Source organism: Microcebus murinus, chromosome 11, assembly GCF_040939455.1.
Source record: "Microcebus murinus isolate Inina chromosome 11, M.murinus_Inina_mat1.0, whole genome shotgun sequence".
NCBI classification, from domain to species: domain Eukaryota; kingdom Metazoa; phylum Chordata; class Mammalia; order Primates; family Cheirogaleidae; genus Microcebus; species Microcebus murinus.
Genome location: NC_134114.1, coordinates 78,500,909 through 78,514,846, shown reverse-complemented (window position 1 = coordinate 78,514,846; position 13,938 = coordinate 78,500,909).

Sequence of the window (13,938 nt, the reverse complement as noted above, 5' to 3'; positions counted from 1 at the left end):
GATTCTTGTTGAAGACAGTGATCACATAGAGGATAATGGAGACAGAGCGGGGATCTTGCTTAACTGACTTAGCAGGGCTCTTCGCTAAAACTGGATTTTATAAGGAAGTGAACAGATAGGAGATGTTTCAGAAGCTGATTCAATTTCGGTCTAGTAGAAAACCTTTGTCAGTTTGGGGTCCTTAGAATTGCATAAATAAAAGAGTTTCCTTGGTGAAAATTTGCTTCAGTGGGAAGTATGAAATTTATGTCCAAGAATACCAACAAAGCAAAGAAATTCAGATAAGAAAACCCAATGGCTCTAACATGAGAACACTGGGTAGTGTACAGATACTGAAGGTATAATCTCACAGAGAGCAAATTAATTTAAATAGACAGTCAAGAAAAAAAAACCCTGTAAAAATAGAAATTCAGGCAATGTGTTCAGAGGGAATGAAAGTCGTTGGAATGCCAGTACCCAGCACAGTGTCTACTACAAGCAAGACAGCAAATTAATATTAGTTTAATCTATTCAGATAAGATAGAACATTATAAAATCCAATGATGATTGTGTTGGCAATTAGGTACTCTGGAAAGATAATGGATGATAGCGTATTCAAACAATAATAGATCATAGTTTCAGAATATTTGACAGGTGAGGAATGGAGCTCTGCCCAAGCTTATGGCTGCTGCCGGAGTTGAATAAAGAAAATACGCGTAACAAAGATGGGTATAAAACCTACAGCAAGGTTCCTTTCTTTCAGAATGGGTTAGAGCCAAGATTACTTTGTAGAAAAGGATTTTTGGGAAAAATGGAAATAGACAATTTCTCTTAATACTCTCATTGAAAAAAATCCCATTTTATTAGAGTAATGATAGGTGATAAAACATGCCTTCTTCCTCTCCCATTTATTAATGAATTAGAGTGTACAACACCCTAGTGATAATTGACATAAAAAGCTCATAAGCATCATTAAAATCTTTCTTACCAGGCAGCATTTTAATTTTACAAAACCAGCATTCCTATTATGAAATGGTATTACACTCAAATGAGTTTTATTGTACTATATGAAAAAAAATATGACGAGCATTTTAAAGAACATGAGCATAGGTGGTACAGAATGCAGTTTAATATTTGGCTTATGTTCTTAGAATAAACATTAAAATGAGAGTAAATAAGTACTTTTGGTTTAAAAAATTGGTTATAATTTTTTAAGTTACATATATTTTTTATTTCCTAGAATCTTTATTCCTGCAATTTTAAAGTAGGTAGAATGACTAGGAAAAAAAGAGCATGAACTAAAATCTAAAATGTAGGTTAGGCTCTAAAACATTGAGAAAAGTGCTGAATTTGGCAAATATGCATGCTTTGTTCCTGGCAATGATAACATATAGTTTTATCATTTACTGCTTGGTCCTCCAGTGGATAATTTAGAAAGTGCCCTCTCCAAACAGTTTATCCTTAGTACGCACAATATCACTAATTAAAATGTCCCATTAATGTCTTCATTTTATTTCATAGCTCAGTTAGTTTTCTAGCCAGGTGAACTAATATATGCCTATTATTAGCTTACATTTTGAATCCTGTCCAATAGTAATTCATAATCATTCTATGCCATTTCCAGCTTTGAACTAACTCCATATGCTGAAGACTTACAAAATGTTCTCCTACTCTGTTTCTTTTATGTTACAAATTTTATAACTTTGCCAAATACAGTCTTAGACGCTTAGATCTTATCTAACAGCTTTTATTTATGTGTAGTTAAATTAGAAAATATCTTCTATTCCAAATTGCTTCAGTTCATGTGTATTATGGAACTAATTTACAAACATTTTATTCAATCATTTGAATTTTATGTAAATTAGTTTAATATGCTAATATCTATGACTGAAAGAAAATATGGCAAGACTACAATAGTACTGGGATCACAGAATCTGATCTATGAGGTAGGAAAAGGAGGAGAGAAGAGATGAGAACTGACAAGCATCAAAGAAGGTCCAAGATAAACTGCAATCAGCCTTGCCCCAGCCCTTACCCTGTACCTCATTGATTGATTTGAGCCTAATATGCACATCAATATGTTATTTATTTCATATTTTTCTAATAACTTGTTTAAAATTAAATGTTTAAGTTCTTAAGACATTTCAGGGTAACATTTTTAAGAATACTTTGCCAAGTACATGATTCAGGAAATATTGAGTCATACCTACATGTGGGGTCAGATTTCAGTGGACTTTGGGAACAATGATACTGAGATGAGGAGGTATATGATGCCCTTTATTGAGCCAAACTTTTTTACATAACTTAATTCACTTCAGACTCATAAAACCAGTTGCATGCCCTTGGGATAATAGCCATGGAACTTCAGTGACCTTTAGGGGTTTTTTGTTTGGTTTTGTTTTCTTTGTGTGTGTGTGTTTAATAAATGAGAGTTTTGGAATAGAAGATATGGTACTTAATCATTCCCATTGTACCTGAAATATAATACTAATGGAAGATTGGATGTCCCTAAGTGAAGGTGTGGACATGATTGATGTAATTAATGGTATTCCTGCTTTTCTTGACATTGACATTTGCAGGAATTTAGGCATAGTGAGGAAGCACAGAATATCCCCAGGACTACACAGCCATTCCAGGACGGGTGTGAAATAAATTTCTGCTAGTGAGCCTAGAGAAATTTGCTAAGTGCATCTGGAAAGTAATATTGTTCTTAGACTCTTCCTCTAGACATATGCAATGGTTATAATGCATGTTTATGTATCCCTTGACATAGTGTCTTATTGTTTGTTGGAAAGTAAGAGTATTCTAAAATAAAATATAAAAGAACATAAGTCATAAACTTCAAGAATATCCATTCAGTTATATTTCCTTTATGTATTTTAATCTTTCCACTTGCTGAATAAAATGCAATCACAAATTGTGCCCTTCTCCTTCAATCTGTCTATGTATCATTTTTAGGAATTAGTCAAAGAGTTTCAACTGCAAATGAAATTTAGAACATTCCTGAATGTAAATAAACTGCTTTTGGAGCATTACTTCATATTTTCAATTATAAAATTGAAATGCATATCCAGAGCTCTTAGTTCTTTTAGTGAAATGAAAGCAAACCACTGGTCCCATTCAAACAAAATTTCTTTTCCTTTAGGAATTGTCCTCACAGAGATACCCAAATAGTGAAGAATTAAAGCCATTTAATTTGCTTATGAATACATGGCTGCAACTTTCTGTTTTCATCTGTTTAATCTGTTTCAGATTAAAAGAAACTGACAAAAAAGCTTAGGATAAAGCAACCTAACAGTTTTATTCTGGGTACATTACCAACATATTTTTATTTTTCTTATTTTGGGGGGGTGCTTATTATGATCTTATATATTTATTTATTTACTTTTTAATTTTTTTCTTTATATTTCAAAATACTACAGGTGTACAAATGCTTTTGGTTACATGGATCATTTTTGTAATGCTTCAGTCAGGGTTATAAGGGTGCCTATCACCCAGATAGTGTTCACTGTACTCAATATGTAGGTTTTTGCCCAACCCCTTTGCTAAAACCCCTCCCCACTGCTTGATTTCCACTGAGTTTACTTACTTCTGTGCACGTGCGCTCATCAGTTAGTTCCTTTTTTTTTTTTTTTTTTTTTTTTTTTTTGAGACAGAGTCCTACTTTGTTGCCCAGGCTAGAGTGAGTGCTATGGCATCAGCCTAGCTCACAGCAACCTCAAACTCCTGGGCTCACGCAATCCTACTGCCTCAGGCTCCTAAGTAGCTGGGACTACAGGCATGCGCCACCATGCCTGGCTAATTTTTTTTTTTTATATATATATTAGTTGGCCAATTAATTTCTTTCTATTTATAGTAGAGATGGGGTCTCACTCTTGCTCAGGCTGGTTTCAAACTCCTGACCTCGAGCAATCCGCCCACCTCGGCCTCCCAGAGTGCTAGGATTACAGGCGTGAGCCACCATGACAGCCAGTTAGTTCCAATTTAGTAGCAAGTACATGTGGTATTTGTTTTTCCATTCTTGAGATACTTCATTTAGGATCTAAATTGTTGCAGAAGGCATTAATTTATCATTTTTTGTGTCTTAATAGTATTGCGTGGTATACATCTACCACATTTTGTTAATTCATTCATGAACTGACGGGTATTTGGTTTGATTCCAATAGTAGCAGATGTGAATTGTGCTGTAATAAACATTAGAGTGCAGGTATCTTTTTGATAAAATGACTTCTTTTCCTTATAGATATCCTTAGGGTGGTTGTTTTCTCAGTTGCTAGTCCTTTGTAGTATGCAGCAGTGGTTAACTGTGTGTCACCAGTTTTATATATATCAATATTACCAACATATTTTTCAATAAATGTAACTCATTATTAGGTTTATTCATTGAAACACAACCCAGGTTTGTTTTTTTATATAAGGTTATGAGGAATAAAAGTTCATAGATATGATAATTAAAATGGATTAACAATAGTCTCTATAACGTATGTAATGATTTGCTTAGTTTTGCTCATCTGACATTTGGTATTGTTAACAGTATAAAATTAATTTCCTCAAATCTAAATACATTTTAATTAAAAATCATTAGACAATATCAGATATCAAATATATCACCTTTATCTGACTCTGTTTCACAGCTGTTCATTTGTGGCTTATGGAGGAAATTACAGACCTATGATAGAGGCATATTAGATATAAAAATCATGTATTTAAAATATCCTAAAAAATAGAAAAGTCACTATTTTCAAAAACTTTTACAATTGAAAACTGCTCAATAGAGCTATCTTCTTCAAATATATACATGTCACCCCAGCAGTTGGTGGGCAATGCCATGCTTTTTAATCATTCCTGGAAGTGCTTGAACACTTATGGGAATGATAGTGCTGTGTCATTCCAAATTGATTGAATCTGTGACATGTTCCTGGAAGTCACTTCATGGTACACTATTATACAAGAGATGAAGGAAAATTACTACAGGAGAGGGGGAAAAAATAAAAGCTTACTATACTGGGCAACAGTGATCCTTTCAAATATTATAAAGGATGTCACTTATTTCTGCCTAGTGTAACCTCCCTTCTTTTTATTAGTGTTATTAAGGTATAGTTATTTCTATGAACAAGTACCTATCTTCTAAGAAGTGCACCTTTGATATAATGTCAAAGAAATGTGAATTGTGAATCTGAAACCTAAAAACCATGTTAGTAAACACTGTCACACTCACATACCATACTTTCATGCACATGAATAAGCGAGCATACACACACACAAACTGACAAAAGAAATGGGTTTGTAACAGTTGTCAAAAAAATTGACTACATTATTACATATGTCTTGTTCTGAATAGTGAAAACTGCCTGAATTCTTCTATCTAATTCAGGCTTTTATCAGTATCTAATATTTGGTCTCCTCCAAATGTTTTAAGTAGGGGCAACATTTTAATAGTTGTCTCTAACTTAATTTCAAAAAGGAAAGAACGTGCTAAAATAAATTTAGGAAAGTCAAGGGCTTAGGTGACCTAATTATATTCACTATTTCATATACACCATAATGATTTCATGGCTGATCTGATGGAAGTACACAGAAATCCATTTAAACAGTTTTTGGATAGACTATGTATAGAACATTTGTTTAAAATTTTCTTATGAAATATAGCTTTTTAACATTTTTGCTTCCTGATGTTATATTTATATTGTGTGACTTATTAGCCCTAATACATATTTCCAAAGGGGGAAATTTGGTCAGGGAAAGCTATGATCTTTTTTGGTTTAAAATTAATACCAGAGTGTCCATACTCTGATTCTTTTTTTTTTTTTTTTTTGAGACAGAGTCTCGCATTGTTGTCCAGGCTAGAGTGAGTGCCGTGGCGTCAGCCTAGCTCACAGCAACCTCAAACTCCTGGGCTCGAGCGATCCTTCTGCCTCAGCCTCCCGAGTAGCTGGGACTACAGGCATGCGCCACCATGCCCGGCTAATTTTTTATATATATATCAGTTGGCCAATTAATTTCTTTCTATTTATAGTAGAGACGGGGTCTCGCTCTTGCTCAGGCTGGTTTTGAACTCCTGACCTCGAGCAATCCGCCCGCCTCGGCCTCCCAAGAGCTAGGATTACAGGCGTGAGCCACCGCGCCCGGCCCATACTCTGATTCTTTTAAGATCTCTGTTGTTTTAATTTCCAAATGCTAGAAAGTTTCCTAGTGTTTTTGCCTGATAAGCAGAATAATTTGTTTTGCACACTGTTAACTCCCCCAAACAATTTAAGGCATGCTTCTTTTAAGATCAAAACTTTTCACTCCTTTCCCCAACATTTTTTACCACACCATTCAAAAATTCTGAAAACAGTTGTTCCAAGAAGAGGTTTCCATTTAGAACTGGTCATCTGCTTTCATGGAGGGATCAGTAGGATTCATTTCATCATGGCTGATATTTCTGGCATCAGCAGAAATCTACTTCTGTCTTACCATTCTCTAACAATCACATTGTAATCTTCATATGATTTTGCATATCCCAAAATGTGACTCATCCTATTATATTCCTAATCCACAAATACTTTCATTGTATCACTGGAAGTCAAGAACGGTCATTGTGGGGCATCACATCCTACATCCTCAAACTTTTCTCTGCATAATCCCTTTACCTCCTTTCTCTAATCTGGCTTTGACTCTCTTCTGAAGTCACTGCTTCAGAAGAGACTACTCAGTCTCTTCTGAAAAAAAAAAAAATTGGAACTAACTGATGAGCACACGTGCACAGAGGTAAGTAAACTCAGTGGAAATCAAGCAGTGGGGAGGGGTTTTAGAAAAGGGGTTGGGCAAGTGACTGCTTCAGTCACTATAACCCTTATAGATGGCTTCTCTTTCTCATTTAGAGTAGATGATTATTTTACTCTTAATTTCTACCTTTAGTTTATCATAAATATACCCCTAAGCACCCTTTCCCTTGAATCAGCTCCATCAAAGTTTATGTTTATCAGACATAAACTCTACCACCACTCCCTATGTAGTCTTTTAAATTAGTCCTCCTTGTTCAAGTACAGTTTTAACATCTGTTTTACTGAAATTCACTCTGTGACTGTCCTGGCCATCATTCTTTATAAGTGCACTATATATTTGAATGATCCAAACAGCATCCTGGATACTTAGCTCTTTGTCCATAATTTCATTCATTTTTTCCTCCACCTTACACTACTAAGAAAATATCCTAAAACTTCTCATTATAATAAATGCTGCACATTCCCAATCTCAACTTTAACTTGAAATGCCCTACCTTCAGAGCACTATCTGTAATGTTTAAAACTTATTCCTTCTAGATTGAAGTTAGTTAATAATCTCATTCTCCTAGATGACTATTTCACAGGTTGTTTCTTATCTCTACAAACTCCCATAACCCACCCTATGTCAGTGCCCTTTAGCCAAATATCCAAAAGGATCTTTGGTATTTTTGTAGTTCACACAATGATCTACATTTTATCTGTGCTTACACAAAAATCATGAGGTGATATTTTGTTTGTTTCTTTGTTTTTGTATTTTAGTCTCACTACATCACAGCTTCAGGGTGACCTTTTCTAATGTTGTTCTTTGAGATTCCTTATGTTCAATAAGAGAACATAAAAGCCTAGCAGGGATTGCCAGAACAGCTTCTAACAACACTGAACTGTTAGTCTGCTGTTTCTTAATGTCAAGGGATCCTTTTTCTTTCACACTTTTCTTAACTAAGAGCAAAGTATTAATCAGAAGATAACTTTTACACCTCTCCAGTACCAAATATACTTATGTAATTTTGAAATACATATATGTTCTGCTAGTTTTTGACATATAGAGAAACTGTCACTATTCCTATACTAGGCAAACTCTTTCCCCTGTGTATTGCATTCCAACAAATATCACTAAATCAAAGAATTTCTTTCTACAGATTCTCTCTTCCACATTAATTTTTCTTAATACTATGTCATTTACATCCGTACATAAATATTCTACATTATCTACTATCTTAAAAATAAAAATTAAAAAAAATTCCTGATCCCCTATCCTCCTCCAACTTCTATCATTCTGTCACTTCAAACAAAATTACCTCATACTGTATGTATTCACAGCCATCAGTTCATATCCTTCTATTACCCTCAAATCTCATCTAACTGTCCCCAGAATAACATTGAAGAAGCTACCACCAAGGTTACTAATGACTTTCACATTGTCCAAGCTATTGGTTAGTTCTCAGCCCTTATTATATTTGACTGATCAGCAGCATTTGATGAGATTGGCCCCTTATTTTTGAAACACGACTTTTCTTAAATTTTGCAATAGCGGGATGTCCTTGTATTTTTTTGTTAGTCCTTCTTAATCTCTCTTGATGGAACTTTCTCTTCTAGCTGATATGTCAAATTTGAAGAGTATCCCAGGCTTATGTCCTAGCACAAATTATCTACTTTATTAATAGTCATTCTCCAGGTGGTCATATATAGATGACCTAACTCCAAGATTTTACTTTCATCCACACCTTTCTCCTGAATATTAGACATGTATCTAGTTATCCACCCAGTATTTACAATTAGATCTCAAATGTAGCATCCCTAAAGCTATTCTCTTTACTGTCGTTCTCTGTAGAAGTGTTTAGTATCTGTTAGCATTGTAGGAATCCATTTAAAGTAATGTCCATTTCCAGTCTGGGATGATACAACTTATTTTCCAGACTGTCTTGCCAGATGGCTTCCTGTTAGTTTCTGCTGATGTGAGACAGTGACAGGAGATTGGAAGGTGGTAAAAGTTATAAAACATTTTTATGGCTTCTGAGAATGTCTCTGGCAATGACTGCCCAAATGGTATTGAGAAAAACACAGGGGAATAGGAGTATTGAGAAAAATATGGGGGAATAATAGTAACCATGGAGAGAGCACTAAGACTGGGGTAACATCAGTTATGCCACTAGTAGTAGCTGCATGAAGTGAGGACATGTAAGCCCCTGGCTTTCTGTGTAGACAGTTCAAAGACAACAGCCTCAGTTGAGAAAGAAATCTGGGACTTGAAGTAACCTCATTGCCCTATAATCCTTCAACTCTAAAAGTAGAAGTGAATTTCTGAAATTATTCATAGTTTTGGATTCTCACCTATCCCTTCTTGTTTCTACAGTCCTTCAATTACACTTTAGGGAAAAACAATTCCTAAATTAAACTACCTCCATTAAAATTCCTTGAATAGTTGCTGTTTGCATGATTGAACACTGACTGATAAAGCACCCAAGCAGAAGGACTCTGAGGAGAGACCTTTTGGGATTTGTTACCTGAGATCATTTGGCTTGAAAAAAGTAGTATCTTTATCAATGGAAAATAAACTAGAATAGATATCACTGTCACTAGGAGATAAATGCTGTGACTCATGACTTTGGTTTCCTTTTTCATAAGAGTGAGTAAGTCTTTTTTTGGACAAAGGATAGTAGCATTCTATTAGGAAGAAGCATGACTATTCTATTTTACTAAATAGTCAAAGTAGTGGACAATGCCAAAAAGTGCCTTATCTCTCAACTCCACACCCACCCTTTTATATCTTCTTTCTACCAACAAGGTAGAAAACTTATAAATTGCATTTCTCAATTTCCTTTTCTAGATGGTTTACTCATTGTGTTCTTCCAATGGAAGAGACAGGCAAAATATAATGCAGAAATCTCACTTATTTATTAATCAGACTACATATTCATTACTGGGTCATCTGGGGATTCTGTTCCATGCCAACTTAACTCAGATATAAAAAATCATAGAGAATCCATCATCTGGAACATTGTCAGCTATGTTGGTAGAGGTAAAGATTAAAGTTGATGTACTGGGTCCTAGAGCTTATTTTTACATCTTATTGACCCAAGGAAGTCACTTGGTCATACATTTCTCCAAGGTTGTCAGGAATTTGAAGATATTTTGGGAATAGAATTAATAGGCACCATAATTCTTCCACCATAAGAACTTCTTCTGCTTCCAACACCTTTTTAAACAATTATGAACATTAAAATCCCTGTGCTAAAAAATAGGAAAAAGAAAACACACACACAAACTCTAGAATATTGTCAGCTTTTACGATTGATCTTTAATGAAAACACCATCTTAAATTAGTTCCTTCCTTAGTTTTCCTCATGGCAATAAATAGATATTTCATGAACTCAGTTTTTTAAGCAAACAAATTCTTGATTTCTCTCTTTGTCTTAGATTGCATACCCGATGCATCAGAAAATCTGGCTACCTGAAAACTTTCTCTCTCTTCCACATCTACCACACTAGTTCAAGCCACCATCATTTCTCATCACAGGTATTACAGAAACTTCCTTACTGATCTCTTGACTTCCGCTCTCTTTCTATAACAGTAGTGATATCACTTTTGATATCTAAGTCAGAGTTTTTTGTTCTATTCACCCAATTTCTCCAATGGCATCTCATAAATTGTGAAGTAAAATTTTAGGGCCATAATTTTCCATGCCCCATGCAATCTGATCCTTGATACCTCTATGACACCCTCACTTCTACTCTTCACCTTGCTCACTATCTTTTCACCATGCCCTCTGCGGGGTCTTTGGCTTTGTTTTCTCCTCCCTCTGGGATAGTCTTCAACAGATATATAACTTACTACCTTATTTAATTTAACTTTCTCTGCTCAAAATCAAGTCTTTATCTTTCTTTAACTTATCTGAAATAGCATGCTCTTACTCTTCTCTATGTATGCTTTGATTTATTTGGCTTCATGACACTTTTTACTTTTTAAAAATTATATTAAATATCTTTTATTTGTCTATTATCTGCCTCTCTAATTAAAATGTGGATTGCACGAAGACATTAAGTTTTCCTGGTTTTTTTTTTTTTTTGAGTGGGGGCTAGAAAATTATGTAAACTAAATAAATGATTAAATGAATGAATAAATTCATTGTGTAGGTAAATTAAGCAATATTTGTGGACTTTTGGTATCTCTGATATTATTTGCTTACACAAAAGGATTTAGAAAATAATAAATCTGACATTATGAATAAAAGGCTTTTTCCCCTTTCTAGTGTCTCTGGATGCTACCGTACAACACGTCTAAGTATGGGGTGCTAGCTTAGTGATGGATTCAATTTGCACCAGTGTAGGCAGGTAGGTAGGTAGGTACAAGTAAATAGATGTAAATATTTAATTGAATAATCATAATCAAAATCCATTGGGCCAGGCTAGGTGGCCTGTAATCCTAGCACTCTGAGAGGCCAAGGTGGGCAGATTGCTCAAGGTCAGGAGTTCAAAACCAGCCTGAGCAAGAGTGAGACCCCGTCTCTACTATAAATAGAAAAAATTAATTGGCCAACTAACATATATATATAAAAAATTAGTCGGGCATGGTAGCCCATGCCTGTAGTCCCAGCTACTTGGGAGGCTGAGGCAGCATGATCGCTTGAGCCCAGGAGTTTGACATTGCTGTGAGCTAGGCTGACGCCATGGCACTCACTCTAGCCTGGGCAACAAAGTGAGACTCTGTCTCAAAAAAAAAAAAATCCATGGAATATGCAAAAGCATTTTCTATTCAGAGATTTTTTTTATGGTGATTCAAAGAAAAGTATATGGAATTTTAAAATAAATTTGGTGGCACTTAACCATTTGGTTACTGTACCTCTTAGTTCTTGTATATTTCAGGAAAAACAATTTCTTTCACAATTTTTTTTAATATTTAAACTTGTCAGTGATGAAGAGATTGAGATGCATTAGAAGAAGAATGAGATTTTGACCCATGGAAGGTTTCAAATACAAATAATGAAAAAAAATTACATATATATGAATATTATAAACAAATTTTTATGTTCTATTTATTTATTTCATAAATTTGCTATTTAATATTAAAGAGTTTTTGGACTCAAATTCATTGTTTGAAGCTTTTACCTTAAAAGTTGTTGAAAATATTTTTATGTTACAGCTTCTACAATCTATTCCTATTTTTATTTTAAACCATATTTAAAATTGCCATCATTATGCCAAGAAACAATAAAACTATTTATGAAATTTTGTCATTACAGGAATGCTTATGTAAATAGGCAATAATAATATTATTATGCCTCTGTACATTTTTTTCATCTATCCAAACTTCAAGATTGCATAAGTTATTTGATTCTGAAATAAACCAGAAAGATAAAAGTTTTGAAGCCTACCAGAAATGACAATACACAGTGGAGAAAAAAAGAAAGGGAAATCAGAAATACCATGTTTCTCCAAAAATAAGACCTACCCATAAAATAAGCCCTAGCAGGATTTCTAAGCATTTGGGCAATATAAGCCCTACCCTGAAAATAAGACCTAGTGATGGGCGTGGCTACGCAGTGTATCTGCACAACCCATGCATTTCATCCGCAGAGCGGTAAAGATGAGCAGCCATTCTCATCTGCCCCATCATGACAGCTACTATCCAAGAGGTGACGGGAAAGGTGGGGGCAGTCCCACCAACAAGGTCGGCTCCCCTCTGTCAGGTCCCGGCCATCCTGTGTGTGCTGCAAGCTGAGGCTTTGAAGGGAAAGTCTCCTCAGTGAAGTGAGGAGTGGGAGGCTCTGCTTTAGGTATTGTGTGTCCCCAGAGGGAAGAAGGAAACCTGTGGCTGCCATTTTACTATGATGATGTTTCAGAAGAAGACGACTTAACTATATTTGAATATTTGAATGATGTACTGTACTTAAAAAAATAACACATCCCCTGAAAATAATTCCTAGGGTGTCTTCTTGAAGAAAAATAAATATAAGACCCTGTCTTATTTTGGGGGAAATACGGTAGTCAAAATAATATGTAAAATTACTTTTGCTTAATCATGCTGATTATAACAGGAATTTTATCAGGATCAAAGATGTGAGGCAACAATTGAAAAATCCTATGTTTGGGAAAATCTGTGATGAGTGATAGTTAGGAGATCAAGGAAGGATCTGGTAAATGAAAGAGAAAAAATACCTACCATATCAATGATTGGCACAGAAAAATATATAAAGTAAATTTAATTCCATCAATCTCTAATGATATCTACAATATGTGAAGCCTAGTTAACAATACAAATCTAAGGCTTCATCCCAGATCTAAGCATAGAATCTGAATCTTGAAAGGCCTTTTGTATGCTCATTAATGTATGAGAAGCACTATCTAATAAGCTACTGAGAACTAGTTGGATAGAAAAGAGTATCCACCATACTGAAGGGCCTGGACTTGGATCCTACCTGTTAGAGTCCCAAACTTCCATCTATAACTCCAACTGCTCCTTTGAATACAGGTAAGCTACTGTAGGGCAAAGTTTAATGTTTTCTCAAAGCTGAGGCTAGAGTTTCTGTGGTAGTCAAGAAAACTAACAAAAGAGAAGTTAACTGAAAGCTCACCTCAAAGTATTATATACTTTGAGAAACAAGTTAATAAATTCATCAAGTCTTATAAGCTAAAGGGCATACCAATAAAACTTATATATAATCACTGGTGGTTTTTCCAGTGTTTCCCAGTCTGACGGTGTTCAAATGGAACATAAAAAGTAATGTTGCTCATATATTTTTGAATTTTTAAAATGAAAGATTATATTGATCAAAAATGTATAGTTATTAATTAATAAATACTTAAACATTATATGTGAGATATAATGACTGCTTGAGTCATTTCTTATTTTCCTTCATGAGTACTTCATTATTATTTAACATATTTTGTGTCTATAGGCAAGCTATTATTAAATTTGACTGTTTATTGTTATACATTCTTTGTTCTCTAATTGTCAAAATAGATCAAAGGCCAAACAGGTGAAATGTGTATTGATGCATAAACATAGTAGTTAAACAACAATCTAAATATTGCAACAAAATTAGTTTCTCAAAAGGCACTATTGAATTCTACATAGTAACAATAGCATAAAATATGAAATAAGCAAACCCTATACTAGCTCTTTGATGATTGATTTTCTGTTTAATAGGATGGAAACATTAATTTGAAGAATATGAACCCATTTTTGGCATAT